The sequence below is a fragment of the Anolis carolinensis genome, chromosome 3 (genome assembly GCF_035594765.1).
Source record: "Anolis carolinensis isolate JA03-04 chromosome 3, rAnoCar3.1.pri, whole genome shotgun sequence".
NCBI lineage: Eukaryota > Metazoa > Chordata > Lepidosauria > Squamata > Dactyloidae > Anolis > Anolis carolinensis.
The window spans coordinates 97,040,459-97,056,496 of record NC_085843.1 but is presented as its reverse complement, the minus strand read 5'-3'; the positions used below and the strand labels follow the sequence as shown (position 1 = coordinate 97,056,496).

Genomic DNA, 16,038 nt, shown 5'->3' with positions numbered 1-16,038 from the left:
TTGTTAGAGGAGGTGATCTTTTTCTCGTTTGTTTGTGAAAGTGTCAGCACTTTCAGAACAAGGGAAGGAGGCTATTTAAAGACCTTGAGAAATCAGGTCACCAGTCTGGTCCTGAGGAAATGTCTTTGGCTATAATCTAACCCAAGTATCCAGACTGAGGTTTCTAATCTCTATCTATCTATATCTATAAAAGGGTAATGAAATTTCGGCCTAGGACAAAACAACAAAACTAAACACCCCACAACCTTGAAAATTGACAGCACAACCCCTCATCCATGCCTCTATGTTCATACAACAAAAAGAAAAGAAAAATAAAGTCCTAATTAGAGGGAGAAGAATAATTGCTTTTATTCCATTGCTGTCACTTAGAAGGCTAAGCTCCTCCCACTTGGTCTCCTAGCAACCCACTCAGCCCAGGGGACAGGCAGAGTTAGGCCTCACTTAGGCCTCTTCCACACTGCCTATAAAATACAGATTATCAGATTTTAACTGGATTATATGGCAGTGTAGACTCAAGGCCCTTTCACACAGCTATATAACCCATTTATAATCTTATATTATCTGCTTTGAACTGGATTATCTTGACTCCACACTGCCATATAATCCACTTCAGTGTGTATTTTATACAGCTTTGTAGAAGGGGCCTCATATAATCCAGTTCTAAGCAGATAATATAAGATTATAAATATACAGTACAGTCTCACTTATCCAACATAAACAGGCCAGCAGAATGTTGGATAAGTGAATATGTTGGATAATAAGAAGGGATTCAGGAAAACATTAAACATCAAATTAGGTAATCATTATACAAATTAAGCACCAAAACATGGTGTTATACAACAAAATTGACAGAAAAAGTAGTTCCATGCGTAGTAATGCTATGTAGTAGTTACTGTATTTATAAATTTACCACCAAAATATCACAATGAATTTCAAACACTGACTACAAAAACATTGACTACTAAAAGGCAGACTGCGTTGGATAATCCAGAACACTGGAGAAGCGAATGTTGGATCAGTGAGAATCTATTGTAATATGAAATAATTACTGTGGTAGAATAATACAGAACAATATAATCTCTAAAACCAGGACAGTAAATAAAGAGCAACACTCTGAAAGCAGGGAAATTGGGAATTCCACAAAGGAAACAATCAGGGCCAGCTAACACCTCCCAAGAAAGGATTCTTCCAGAAAGGAAGCTGAGAAGGGAGTGAAGCAGTGTGTATTACCAAAGTCGTCGTCATCATCATCATCATGTTGCTGTGAACTGTGAAAATGAATACAATCTGCCTCCAAGTATTCAAAAACACTAAAATCAGAATATATAAAAATTACTGTGGTATAACAAAACAGAACAATATAATATCTAAAATCAGAACAGTAAATAAAGAACAACACTCTGAAAACAGGGGAATTCCAGACATGAAACCATCAGGGCCAGCTAACACCTCCCAACAAGATTCCCCCAGGAAGGAAGAAGCCAGGCTTTGAAGCTGAAAGGCTGTTAGATGCTAATCATTCTGGCTAATTGCATCATTCATACTTCCCTCCAACAGACAAAAAAAGAAACAACAAGAAATACTGTATGTTCACAAGCTTTAGGAAATAACATATACTAACTATCACCAATTCCTTAATACAGTACTTTATTTTCCATACCACCACACTTCGCCACAGCAACGCAAGGTCAGGCACAGCTACTTCATTATAAAGACCTCATTAGAAGGAAGCTATAGGAAATGGAAGCTTTGGTCAGCTGAACAAATGTGAGTCGGGTTTGCCTTTGCTTTAAGTTTTATTGTTGCATCCCTTTTAAGATCTTTACATAACCAACAAGCCATCATTTTTATTCCACTTGTGACTTTGTATCACTGTGATACTTGAGCCCGGATGAATTGGACTCTGAGTAGATGAGGGGCCCAGAACTGACAATCTTTGTCATTACGTATTTCACAACAGTGGAAAGAGGGAAGTGCAATCCTGTCAGCAGCTGACTATGCTTCTTACTGGCAGGATGAGTGTACATGATGACAACAGGAAAAGTGAAATATTGCACCATTTCAAAGGAAAGCAATAAGTACAGACAGCACTTTGATCAGGGAACGTAATATGCTTCATTTTCCTACTATCAATACATTTTACAGAGGTATAAATTCTTAAAACACAAGGGAGCAAGACAAAAAGGTACAAACTGAAACCAGTTTGTAATGGTGATACAAAATAAGAGCTAAGAACACTATGCTTATCTAACTGTAATTGCAATATCATTCTGATTTGTTACACCCTTCTAGACGTACTAGTTAATTTTTTTCTTTAAAATATTTGAGCAATGTTTTCCCGTTTAAGACTTAGGACTGTTCCAGACATAATATACTGCTTCACTAAGTATTCAGTAATGTTGAGAAGGTGCAATAATGCTTGTATCATTTAGTTGCAAGCCAATATACAGGAATATGAATATCAGAAAAAAATTCTATCTGTAAGGCCATCTGGACTAATTGATTCCCCAACCCACTGCCAAGAGGCTGCACATCACATAGTACAATACCTCCAATATACTATTCTACCCACAAAGTTTAGCCCTCACAATAGTTTTATGCCTATTTAAGTATCTTGGTGTCCTCCAGACAATTAACTATTTAATGTACTACAATTAGCTATAGACTCTCAGTTAATTGGCACTCATGGGGATTGGTAGATGCCAGATACATGTAGTTTCTGGTTGCCTGAGAGATACTATTACAGACAGGACTACCTATATCATACCATAAAGTCTGATATTAATATCTAAATATAGTAATTATTCCCCAGCTTGGATCGTTACCTTGACGTGGTGCTGGGGCTTGAGTGCCTCGATGAAGCCATGAGCTATACCGTGCAGGGCCACCCAAGACAGGAAGGTCATGGCAGAGAGGTCAGACCAAACATGATCCCTGGGGAAGGTAATGGCAACCCACCACAGTATTCTTGCCATGAAAACTACATGGATCAGTACAATCAGAGAAATGTTGGTATACCATCGGAAGATAGGACCCCCAGGTCAGAAGATGGTCAAAATGCTACTGGGGAGGAGCAAAGGACTAGTCCAAGTAGCCCCAGATGTGATGACGCAGTTAGCTCAAAGCCGAAAGGAAGGCCAACGGCCAACGGTGCTGGAGGTGAAGGATGAATCCGATGTTCTAGAGATCAACACAATATAGGAACCTGGAATGTAAGATCTATGAGCCAGGGCAAACTGGATGTGGCTATTGATGAGATGTCAAGATTAAGGATAGACATTCTGGGAGTTAGTGAACTGAAATGGACTGGAATGGGTCACTTCACAAAAGATGACCACCAGATCTACTACTGCGGACAAGAAGAACACCGAAGAAATGGAGTAGCCTTCATAGTTAATAATAAAGTTGCAAAAGCAGTGATTAGATACAACCCAAAAAATGACAGAATTATCTCAATTCGAGTTCAAGGCAAGCCATTTAACATCACAGTGATCCAAATATATGCCCCAACCACAGCTGCTGAAGAAGCAGAATTAGATAAGTTCTACGAGGACCTGCAGCACTTAGTGGATAACACACCAAAAAGAGACATTATTCTCATTACAGGAGATTGGAATGCTAAGGTGGGCAGTCAAATGATAACTGGGATCACAGGCAAGCATGGTCTGGGACAACAAAATGAAGCAGAATGTAGGCTGATAGAATTTTGCCAGGAAAACTCAATGTGCATAACAAACACTCTCTTCCAACAACCTAAAAGACGGCTTTACACATGGACTTCACCAGATGGTCAACACCGAAATCAGATTGACTACATCCTTTGCAGCCAAAGGTGGCGGACATCCATCCAGTCGGTGAAAACAAGACCTGGAGCTGGCTGTAGTTCAGATCACGAACTTCTTATTACAAAATTTAGAATCAGACTAAAGAAAATGGGGAAAATAAACAGACCAATTAGATATGATCTCACAAATATTCCCAGTGAATATGCAGTGGGGGTGAAGAATAGATTTCAGGGACTAGATTTAATAGAGTTCCAGAAGAACTATGGACAGAAGTCCACAACATCGTTCAGGAGGCAGCAACAAAGTACATCCCAAAGAAAAAGAAAACCAAGAAGGCAAGATGGTTGTCTGTTGAGACACTGGAAGTAGCCCAAGAAAGAAGGCGAAAGGGAACAGTGATAGGGGGAGATATGCCCAATTAAATGCACAATTCCAGAGGTTAGCCAGGAGAGACAAGGAACTATTTTTGAACAAGCAATGCATGGAAGTGGAAGAAGACAATAGGATAGGAAGGACAAGAGATCTCTTCCAGAAAATCAGAAACATCGGAGGCAAATTTCAAGCAAAAATGGGCATGATCAAAAACAAAGATGGCAGGGACCTAACAGAAGCTGAAGAGATCAAGAATAGGTGGCGAGAATATACAGAAGATCTGTATAGGAAGGATAATAATATAGAGGATAGCTTTGACGGTGTGGTGAGTGAATTAGAACCAGACATCCTGAAGAGTGAGGTTGAATGGGCCTTAAGAAGCATTGCTAACAACAAGGCAGCAGGAGACGACGGGATCCCAGCTGAGCTGTTTAAAATCTTGGAAGGTGATGCTGTCAAGGTGATGCATGCCATATGCCAGCAAATATGGAAAATACCAGATTGGCCATCAGATTGGAAAAAATCAATTTATATCCCCATGCCAAAAAAGGGGAACGCTAAAGAATGCTCTAACTTCTGTACAGTGGCACTTATTTCCCATGCCAGTAAGGTAATGCTCAAGATCTTACAAGGCAGAGTCCAGCAATACATGGAGTGAGAGTTGCCAGATGTCCAAGCTGGGTTTAGAAAAGGCAGAGGAACTAGAGACCAAATTGCCAATATCTGCTGGATAATGGAGGAAGCCAGGGAGTTTCAGAAAAACATCTACTTCTGCTTTATTCTAAAGCCTTCGACTGTGTGGATCATAATAAACTATGGCATTTTCTTGGTGGTATGAGGATACCAAATCACCTTGTCTATCTCCTGAGAAATCTGTATAAAGACCAAGTAACCACAGTAAGAACAGATCACGGAACAACAGACTGGTTCAAGATTGGGAAAGGAGTGCGGCAGGGCTGCATACTTTCACCCTCCCTATTCAATTTGTACGCAGAACACATCATGCGACATGCAGGGCTTGAGGAATCCAAGGCCAGAGATAAAATTGCTGGAAGAAACATTAACAACCTTAGATATGCAGATGATACCACTCTTATGGCCGAAAGTGAGGAAGAGCTGAGGAACCTTATCACCAAAGTGAAAGAAGAAAGTGCAAAAGCTGGGTTGCAGTTAAACGTCAAGAAAACCTCGATCATGGCAACCACACCTATTGATAACTGGCAAATAGAGGGAGAAAACATGGAGGCAGTGACAGACTTTATATTTCTAGGTGCGAAGATCACTGCAGATGCAGACTGTAGCCAGGAAGTCAGAAGACATTTACTTCTTGGGAAGAGAGCAATGGCCAACTTTGACAAAATAGTGAAGAGCAGAGACATCACACTGGCAACAAAGGTCCGCATAATCAAAGCCATGGTATTCCCCATAGTAACCTATGGATGCGAGAGCTGGACCATAAGGAAGGCTGAGCGAAGGAAGATAGACACTTTTGAACTCTGGTGCTGGAGGAAAATCCTGAGAGTGACTTGGACCGCAAGAAGATCCAACCAGTCCATCCTCCAGGAAATAATGCCCGGCTGCTCACTGGAGGGAAGGATATTAGAGGCAAAGCTGAAGTATTTTGGCCACGTCATGAGGAGACAGGAAAGCTTGGAGAAGAGAATGATGCTGGGGAAAATGGAAGGAAAAAGGAAGAGAGGCCAACCAAGGGCAAGATGGATGGACGGTATTCTTGAAGTGACTGGCTTGACCTTGAAGGAACTGGGGGCGGTGACGGCCGACAGGGAGCTTTGGCGTGGACTGGTCCATGAGGTCACGAAGAGTTGCAGACGGCTAAACGACTAAGCAGCAGCAGCAGCATAGTAATTATTAGCAAATTAAGAGAAATAAAGATAAACTTAACTTAAACTGGCATTTTTGCTAAAACTAATTTTTATTTGAAGTACAGTATATTTTTTGTCTATTTTTGCTAGTTGCTTGAGTTAACTGAAGAGGCATTTAACTGAATTTAAAACATATTTGACTGCTGTTTTATGGAAGTTAAATCAACACTCATAGTTTTCATACTATTTTATATAAGGAAATATGGACTTCCTTAGGTATCTACACAATATGCTACACTAAAGAAAGCAACACACAAAAAAGAAGAATTTGAATTGCGCATCATAGCACCAATTTGTAGTCTGTGTTGGCAGGGATTTATTTGCTGAATCAGCATGTCAGGTACTTGAAAAGTCATCTTCTCTGAAGGCTTATTTACATTTCCAAGTCAAACCATTTGCTAGATCTTTATATGATTTAGTGTAAAACAATAACTGATGTTTATATGAACTCCAGAATGCCAGATAAGTATATGGCATCTCCCATTCATTTAATCAAATAGAAATTTTCCAAACAAAGTATGTTTATTTGTATGCTTAGGTGCCCTGCCAAAGGTTAAAACATGGAATCAGAAGGTCACAGATAAAATGGATATCATGGTTCAGTGAAAGGGTAAGCAAAGCATTGTGGAAAAGAAAAGGGAATTTCATGGTAGGCCTTACTAGCAAAGAAAATGAAAAATACATCTTCTGTTACAAGACCACTCTATTTCTTCTTTCCAATCAACACCAAAGAAGCTGTTTAGTTTCTGAATCAGTGACTGTTATCAGTAATGGACTGGACAAGGGCAACATGACTGAACCGATATACATACAAGACGGGGAGCTCCTATTCCTGTAAATTGTATGATCTGTCCAGGGGGACACATGCTTTAGTTGTAGCACATTTGTTTACGGAAACACTCTACAGTAGTTTTTGCTTTGAGAGTATGCACAAACATTTCAACTGGACCAAAGAGCTGCTACTACAGTACAGGACTACTTGCTGGAAGTATACAACAAACCTACATCAGCTCTGCTGGATACTGCTCTGTTCTTGGGTAAAAGCCAAATTGTTGGTTATGCCCTATAAAGCTATACATGCCTCAGGTCAATATCATTTACAGATGTTTGTTCCCATTCAAGTCTGTCGACGATTTGACATTTTTATGTGAGGCTATTCTTGTCAGGACCCAGGCTGCAGAGCACCAATAACCATGCGCAGAGACCAGATTCTATCTAATATCTTTATTAAGGGAATATATAAAGTCAATAAAAACAAGTGAAGAATAAAGTTCAGAAGTAGACCTTTCAGGAAAGGTCAAATATAGTCCAGGAAATCAATGTCCAATATGAGATATTAGAGTCCAAAGTTATAATCCAATAACCGAAACACACACTTGCCGAGTAAGTGTGGGGAAATGACAGGGTCCTTTAGTCCAATAGAGCTTGACAACAAGGCTGGAAAACAAACTAGATTCTTGGCAAACAAGACTTGATACGTGGCAACAAGAAGCAAGAAGCAAGAACGAGGTCCGAGGCGAGGTCCAGGGAACAAGGCAGGCTTGGAACTAGAACAAGGTCCGTGGCAAGGTCCTGGAAACAAGGAACTGGAGTAACGTAGTCCACACACGATCTCACTCCTGAAGCTGACGAATTGACTCCGCAAGGATCTCCTTGCGGGTAAACACCTATATAGGATCTTGTTTTCCCGCCAAGGAACACTTTCCCTGGGGAACAAGAAGTGAAACCCATACTATGTCCAGATGCATGACTCCTTAAGATTTCCCAAGGGAAACAGGCTTAATCAGCTAATTGTCTGGCAGCGATTCTGGCGCTTCGGCGATTCGCCTCCCTAGCGCCTCTATCTCGATTATAATTATCCTTACGAGAGAACGGGGGAGAATTCTGCCCAAGACTTGTTTGGCTGGCTTCTGGAGGGCAAACATCCTGCAGGTGCAAGGGCTCCAATTCTGGCTGAAACGGTGGGAAACCAAAGTTTTCCTCTTCGTCTGCCACAATAGTACTGGGAACGGGACTACATGGCCCATGAGACATCACAATTCTATTGGCCCTACTCCTCTCAAAGGCATAATGGGAACTCACTTCCCAAGAAGGATAGACTATCTTCTTCCTTGGTATCCTACAATAGATGACCTTTTATTACAACAGATTAAGAAGAAAAGAACTTTTAACAGGATGCTGTATTTCTTGCCATTTAAATGAATATATTTTAATTACATAGAAAGTTAAATTATATTTTAACATTAACTTTCTGTTTTTATGTTTAACCCAGTATCTCTTCATTTTTGTAACTTGCTTTGAATGTCAAATCTGTGGAAGGAGGATAACAACAACAATTTGATAAATCAAATTCAACTGACTAGCAGCATATCCTGAAATGACAAAAAAAGTACTTTACATAGTACATAACTAACTGAGGGAAATACTGCATTTGACAGTTTTAAAGGAATTAGAAAAACTGATAAAATATACATTATCAAAAGTTGTTCACAGAGCATGCAGGATCATTGCTGACACACCTCTGTAGGTCAAACAGTGCGTACTGCCTTCACATCAAGCTTATGGACTTTCCAAAGTCATCAAATCAACTAGGGCAGTGGTTCTCAACCTGTGGGTCCCCAGATATTTTGGCCTACAACTCCCAGAAATCCCAGCCAGTTTACCAGCTGTTATGATTTCTGGAAGTTGAAGGCTAAAACATCTGGGGACCCACAGGTTGAGAATCACTGAATTAGGGTAAGAAACACAATATTATACAATAATGATTCCCAAAGTGGGCACTACCGCCCCCTGGTGGGCGTTGCAGTGATCCAGGGGGGGCGGTGATGGCACCTATTAGGACACGGGGGTGGGGCTAGGTGAGGGGCGGGGCCTCTTCCCAAGTGCTGGAGACAGGGCTGAGCCTCTATACCTCTCCTGAGAGGCCTTTTAGGACTAAAAGACAGGGCTAGGGGCAGGACCTCTTCCCAAGAGCCTTTGTATACCACCCCTGAGGTGCTTGTTAGAACATGGGGGTGGGGTATAGAGGTTCAGCCCTGTCAGGCACTTGGGGAGAGCCCCCCCCCTCTAGCCCTGCCCCCTGTGTCCTGGCAGCTGGTAACCCCGCCCATTCCGGTTCTGACCGCCCATTTGTGGCACCACCCACCTCCCCCTCCCAGCCCTGCATCTTGGACTAGGGAAGAGGCTCAGTTCCGCCCTCTTGAGCAGGAGCCACGCCCACCCCTTTAAGCCACGCTTCCCTTTCCAGGGGGCGCTGAGTAGTATTTTTTTCTGGAAAGGGGGCAGTAGGCCAAATAAGTTTGGGAACCACTGTTATACAAGATGGTCAAAAGGCTTTTCTTGTAAACCAAAATATATATAGCTTCCTTCTAAAGATTGCACTAAACACCAATATGGAATACCACAAGTTGCAAAATCCACAAAACAGCAATACCTTTATTGGGCCAAACAAACATGCTTAAAATGCATCATGCAAGCTTTTGAAACTACTAGCTTCTTCATCAGACAAAGGTGTTAAAAATATGCAGAAGACCAAAAATATATAATGTTTAGAGTCATCGGCCTACATTTTGTCAAGATGTTGTTTTTGTTGTCAGTTAAGATAGTTCTAGCGAAGGTAAAGGTTTCCCCTGACGTCAAGTCCAGTTGTATCCAACTCTGGGGGTTGGTGCTCATCTCCATTTCTAAGTCAAAGAGCCGGCGTTGTCTTTAGACACCTCCAAGGTCATGTGGCTGGCATGACTGCATAGAGCGCCGTTACCTTCCACCGGAGCAGTACCTATTGATCTACTCACATTAGCATGTTTTCGAACTGCTAGGTTGGCAGAAGCTGGCGCTAACAGTGGGCGCTCACTCCGCTCCCTGGATTTGAACCTGCAACCTTTCAGTCTTCAAGTTCAGCAGCTCAGCGCTTTAACACACTGTGCCATCAGGGGCTCAAGATAGTTATATAGCCCAATAAATGTATCACTTTTTTGGATTCAAGATGTTATTGAATTTTGCTAGTAACAATATACAGGCAGTCCCCAAATTACAGACATGACAAATATTATAACCACAGCAATGACACTTCACAGGCATTTAACTTACCATTAAATACGTATAAAGAAGCTTTGAAGCTTTTTATTCTATCATAACATGTCAAATGGATAACTTGAAATAGAAGTAAATGGATTTTCTGGCCCCTTTCCTGTTCATACTGTTATATGTAAAAAGTTTTTGGCACATCATGCTTAACTCTGTCAAGAGTCTGCAAAACTTTAAGTTCTTTAATGAATGTCAGAACAAAGACTGCATGGGGTTACCTGGATTATAAGTACTGTACTATCCTTTTATAGAACATCTCAAATGATATGGCACAAGTTAATGTTGAACAATAAGGTAACCCATCTTATTTACTTTTAGTTATGAGGTAATCCCAAACAAGTGTTTACTTCAAAATTTTAACATTGCTAAAAGGCAAATTTACCAAAAATAAAAATATAGACTTCCATCTCATATGTAAAGCAATAAAATAAATCCTAGCATATATATGTAGTAGTATTGTTTTACTTAACCATATATTGAAAGTTCAAGGCAGCTATCAACAAAATACCATCAGCGTATGCCTAACATGAACAATCTAGAGCATACTAAAGAATGTAAAACACCTCTTCTAACTGTATGAGTGTTGTTCATTATCCTTTGATTGCATCTCAGTTGCATTACTGTAATGCCCTCTAAATGTGACTGCCTCTGAAAAGTATGTAGAAGCCTCTGTTTATCAAGAACTTATCAAATAACAAAATCTGCCTGAGGCACCATTTTGTCTAGGGCTGTACATCACCATCTGGGTACGTGGGACAGGCTCTTCTCAGCCGCAACACCACTTTGTTGAATTCTTTGTCAGTTCACTCTGTTCTCACCACTTACTGATAAGTGTCAGATATACTCTTTTTTCTACATTTTGGTCCCTGTTACCTTCTTTTATTGCAGTCCATCTCAAGTTTTGCTCCTCCTTAGGAGTTTTTCTGACTGTCATTTTATTTGTCCCAACTGGATGTACAGTAGAGTCTCACTTATCCAAGCCTTGCTTAGCCAAGTTTCTGGATTATCCAAGCCATTTTTGTAGTCAATATTTTCAATATAGCATGATATTTTGGTGCTAAATTCGTAAATACAGTAATTACAACATAACATTACTGCATATTGAACTGCTTTTTCTGTCAAATTTGTTGTAAAACATGATGTTTTAGTGCTTAATTTCTAAAATCATAACCTAATTTGATGTTTAATAGGCTTTTCCTTAATCCTTCCTTATTATCCAAGATATTCGCTTATCCAAGCTTCTGCTGGCCCGTTTAGCTTAGATAAGTGAGACTCTACTGTATTTCACTTTTATGATATTCAGCTGCAATGGGGTCCATATGGACAGAAAGACTAGTAATGATAACAGCTGCCAAACTATACAAAGTTATTACAAAGCACATCAGTAGTAATGAAGGCATGCATGAAAGTACAAAATACAGAAGCAATCCCAAACTCTGCCTCTAACACTTTAGTAGAAGTTCAACTTAATCCAGAACAGAATTCATTTTCACCAAGATCACCAGACTTCTTGGCCAATAATACATGCTACTTGTCTGGGCTAAATTTCAGTTTATTCACACATTTAGTGTATTCACTCTGTACCAAAGGACCGTTTTATTACTTCTCCTGCCTTCCATGTAACAAAAAATGGAAACATCTGGTTTTATCAGTATACTGATGACGCTTGAAACTCAAACCTCAAGATCAATGTTTCCATGCACATGTTACTGAACACTGGATTAAGATTAAATCCTGTGGCATCCCAAAATTTAAAAGATAAACCAGCAGCTTCTCACCCTCTATTTGTCAGATCAACTATTTATACTGCTAAGAGATACAAAAAGATAACTTTGCTGTTTTTTATCAGTACTTCAGATATGACAAAAGATTTTGAATTTAGAAAATCTAAATTGAAATGGATTTTTAGAAATTCATGTATATAAAGAATAATTCTTCAATTAAGAGGTTACTGAATGACATATTTATAAGATGACTCACTTCTGATATAAATTTTCTTTTCCTCCACCCCCTTTACTCAGGAAATGATCTACTGCAGATTTCTTTCCAAAATGCATTATGCAAGCAGTGTTTAGTTCTTTTTAGACAAACTGGCCTTAAATATACTAGTCAAGAGGCTCAAACAACTATACAAGACACTAAGTGCAAATAAATATTTTTGTCTTTCAGTATAAAATTCAGGATCTATTTTATAAAGCATGTACAGTCTGTCCTTTAAAATTAAGTATTCCAAAATGTCCCTTTAATCAGATGTTTTAATTTAGAACTAAAGTTTGGAAAATTCCAAACAATAAATTAAAGTTTATTAGGCCACTAATAGTACACATATTTTAAATAAAATCTTCAATTAAAAATCTGTCAAAGGGTAGAATAGTTAAAGGAAAAGAACTTGCTGACTTCAAACTGGCACAATCTCAAAGACAGCCTCTCATGCTGCTTCTGAAAATCTCACTGGGGCAGGAGATGAAAACTGAACTGGAATGGTGAAAGGCTAATGTAAAATATTTTGTTGCCTAAGGCAGAAAACAAAATAATACTATTCCATGTGCAAAAGCCAAGTCCAGTAGGTTATGGTTCAACATTGAAGGCAGGGCAGAGTTCCCCACACTGAGGCAAAAGACTAGCTTTAAGATCAGGCCAGACAGCACACAGACCTGTCTTCTTCATATTATTTTGCTATTGAGATACTAGCCTCATTTTACCCTATGACAGAAGACCCACATCAAACAGTCAAAATATTTATCACAGCATTTGATACATGTTTACCTTAGTGGAAGTTTACTATAAACCAAAGTTTTAAGTATACCCTGGGTTTTTGTTCAGACAGCTCATTACATAGCTGTGGGACAAAAACAGAAATATGATCCCTAGAAAGCAATCAAGAATGACCAGAATCTAAATTCAAATGTGAAATTCTGACATTTAATTCTTAGACTTGAATTTCACTTTCCTTTGCATGCAAATAAGGCAAACATAAATAAACATGCAGATTTAATGAAGATAAGAGGCAAGCACACTCCAAAAGAAATAGGTAAAAATGTAAATTTTGTCACCTAGCCGTGGCCTCCAAGCTAACTGTCAGAAGTAACAGATACTGTTACTATCAACAGCACAGAAACAAATATTTATCTACTATCCTACAAAGCAGGGTGGACAACTGTATGAGGGTGGGTGTCATTTTTGTACCCTGCATGCACCTGGAGGATCACTCCACCATGTTTTGGCATAGCTGGAGTGATGCAAAATCAATTTTGGACACTATTTGGGCCACTATTTGGGGAGCGGGGAGAGGAGGGTTAAGATGACTAGGGACTCAGGATATGGGTCCACAGTGGGAAAGGTGTTGCGGAAATTTTTTCCAAACTACATTGGTACAGTAAAGATTATATGGAGCCTATATATAAAGTGGTACCTTGACTTAAGAGTTTAATGTGTTCTGTGACTAAGCTCTTAACTCAAAACACTCATCTCAAAGTGAATTTCCCACTGAAATTCACTGAAATGCTATTACTCCATTCTGTCCCCCAAACCCCCCATTTTTGTTATATGTTTTATATAAGAAAATGTGCTTTAAATGCACATTCAATACAAATGGAACAATAAAAAAGAAAAATCAACTTTAAAATGGTAGAAGCAAGTTGTGGCAAGGAAGCAAAAAGGGAAGCGGCAAAAGTATCATTTTCATCATGCTGTACTCATTCTAACCTCCCTCTCTCTCTTGCTCCCTCTTGTTATGAAGCCAAACATACCAGGAATAAAAACCACACAAAAGCAACTAACTCAAAGTTCCTCAAAGCGGAAACAGCAAAACAATCTCTCAAAGTGGGTAAGAGCACGAGGCATGGAGGCGGCTCCCTTGAAGCTCTAAAGCCCTGTACTATCTGGCACTAGCTCTTAACTCAAAATGCTGCTCTTATGTCAAAGCAAAACCCAGTCTGAGCAACAACTCTTAACTTAAAATGCTCTTAGGTTGCGATGCTCTTAAATAGAGGTTCCACTGTGTATATATGCGCATGTATGTATATATATGTGTGTGGGTGTGTGTACTATATGAAACTGTTATAAAGGGTTGGTTTAACTTCTGGTTTCCTAATTAAACTGAATTAGCATGTTGATGCATGTCTAAAAGGAAGTCACAAACCTGAAAAGGAAAGCTCTGTTTTAGAGTGGCAGAGGAAATGAAACACTGCCTTCTGGGCACATTTTGGGCAGTTTTCAGGCAACAACATCAGCTCAAAATTAGCCTATTTTTTTTTAGTCTGATAGGACTTCTGGGAGTCTTCACTTAAAGGTGCCAAGGGCCACATGTGACTCACAGAACATGCTTCGTCCACATTTGCTATATAGTTTTACAGACAGTGGGAAGAACAGATGCTATAACAATGCAGCATTTTAGAACATATGAAACACATTATGTATCAATGTGTTGTATTTTTAAACCAACTTCAGTCAACATTATTTTTCATCTGGTCTAAACCAGGAGCTATCTAAAACTAGAAGTATCTTGTTGAAATCTACCACGGAACAAAAGTAAGATTTCAAATGGAATCACTTTTCAGTTATGTGGCACTAATGATTATTTTTTACTAGAAAAATAACTAATAAAGATCTTAACAATGATTACTGATAACCACAAAGGAAAGGTGATATTTCTAGGATATGATGAATGCATGTGCTTATGAAATTAAAAATTACTATTAGAAAATTACTAACAGTGTCACAAAATGTATACCAGCAGACTACTTTTGTGTACATAAGATTGACAAAATATTGACGCTCTTTTTGAGGTGGTCTATAACTTTTGGAATGTGACTTCTGTCCTCATGATTGATTTGTACTGCTATAGTTTTAAAATATTTAAATTATTTTTGTTACTGAACACAAGGAATAGCAATCTAAACTAAGCTATCATATCTCATAGAATAGAAGATCACCATGTAACATTTAAAACCTATATAGCTCTTATTACATAGAAGAAGCCCAAAGGGATCAATATTTGCATCTCTCCTCATGTCAGGACTTTCCTGATTTTACTATAGTAAGGGCAAGTAGACAGGGCAAGTGGCTGGCATTGGAGGTGGGAAACTGAAGCACAAAGAGGGACAATATAATATTTCTAATCCTGAGTTCGATCCAGTCATTGAGATACATGCTTTTTGCTTAAAATGGAAAAGGTAAGAATTCCATTTCCAGACAAGTCTATTCATTAAAAAGAGAAAAATTCATATATTTTCATAAGTTTGTGCTGATATTTACTACCAAAAGTCTGGCCTGATTCTCCATGAATTCTTCTATTAGCTGACTCAGCTATGATGGTAGTTTCATAATGAGAAGAGAGCCTGAAAAATTTATCTCTTTTTTTTTTGGCCTTTAACTCTGTTAAAATATCTGTCAGATCTGTGTAAGAATAAGGGAGCTGAATTTATTTTTATGAAAACAGGATGTTTGATAAAACCTCAGTGTTTGAAAAAACCTCAGAACACCAGATAAGGAACTGACCAATGGAACAGCCCGGACTACGCTCTTGTATCATGTAACTGACTCTGTTGTCAGAATTAAATGTTTAATTATATTAATTGTGTTTTAATAGTATTTTAATAGTTTATTATTAAAAATTACTATTTTTGTACTTGTTTTAAAGGCACTGAATTATTACCACACTGTGAAGCTGCCTTGAGTTCCCTCCGGGGTGAGAAAAACAGGGTAAAAGTATCGTAAATTAAATTTAAATTTTAAGAGATAATGTTGGTTACTCACATATGCCAGAAAAAGTTTCAGGCTAATTGGTAGTTTGAACTAGTGTAAACTCAGTGAACCAAGGGGAAATTGTAGGTCAAGTCACCTCAATGCTATTGATTTAATAAAATGGCTCCAATTAGAAAAATTTTGCATTTTCAATTAACATAATTGCC

General features: G+C 38.9%; 1 protein-coding gene across 4 annotated transcripts in view; it reads right to left on the bottom strand.

The window, feature by feature from the left end:
* Positions 1–16,038, bottom strand: part of rps6ka3 (ribosomal protein S6 kinase A3) — a 59,260-nt gene that overhangs the window by 35,306 nt on the left and 7,916 nt on the right. The gene's annotated exons all lie outside the window — the stretch shown is intronic.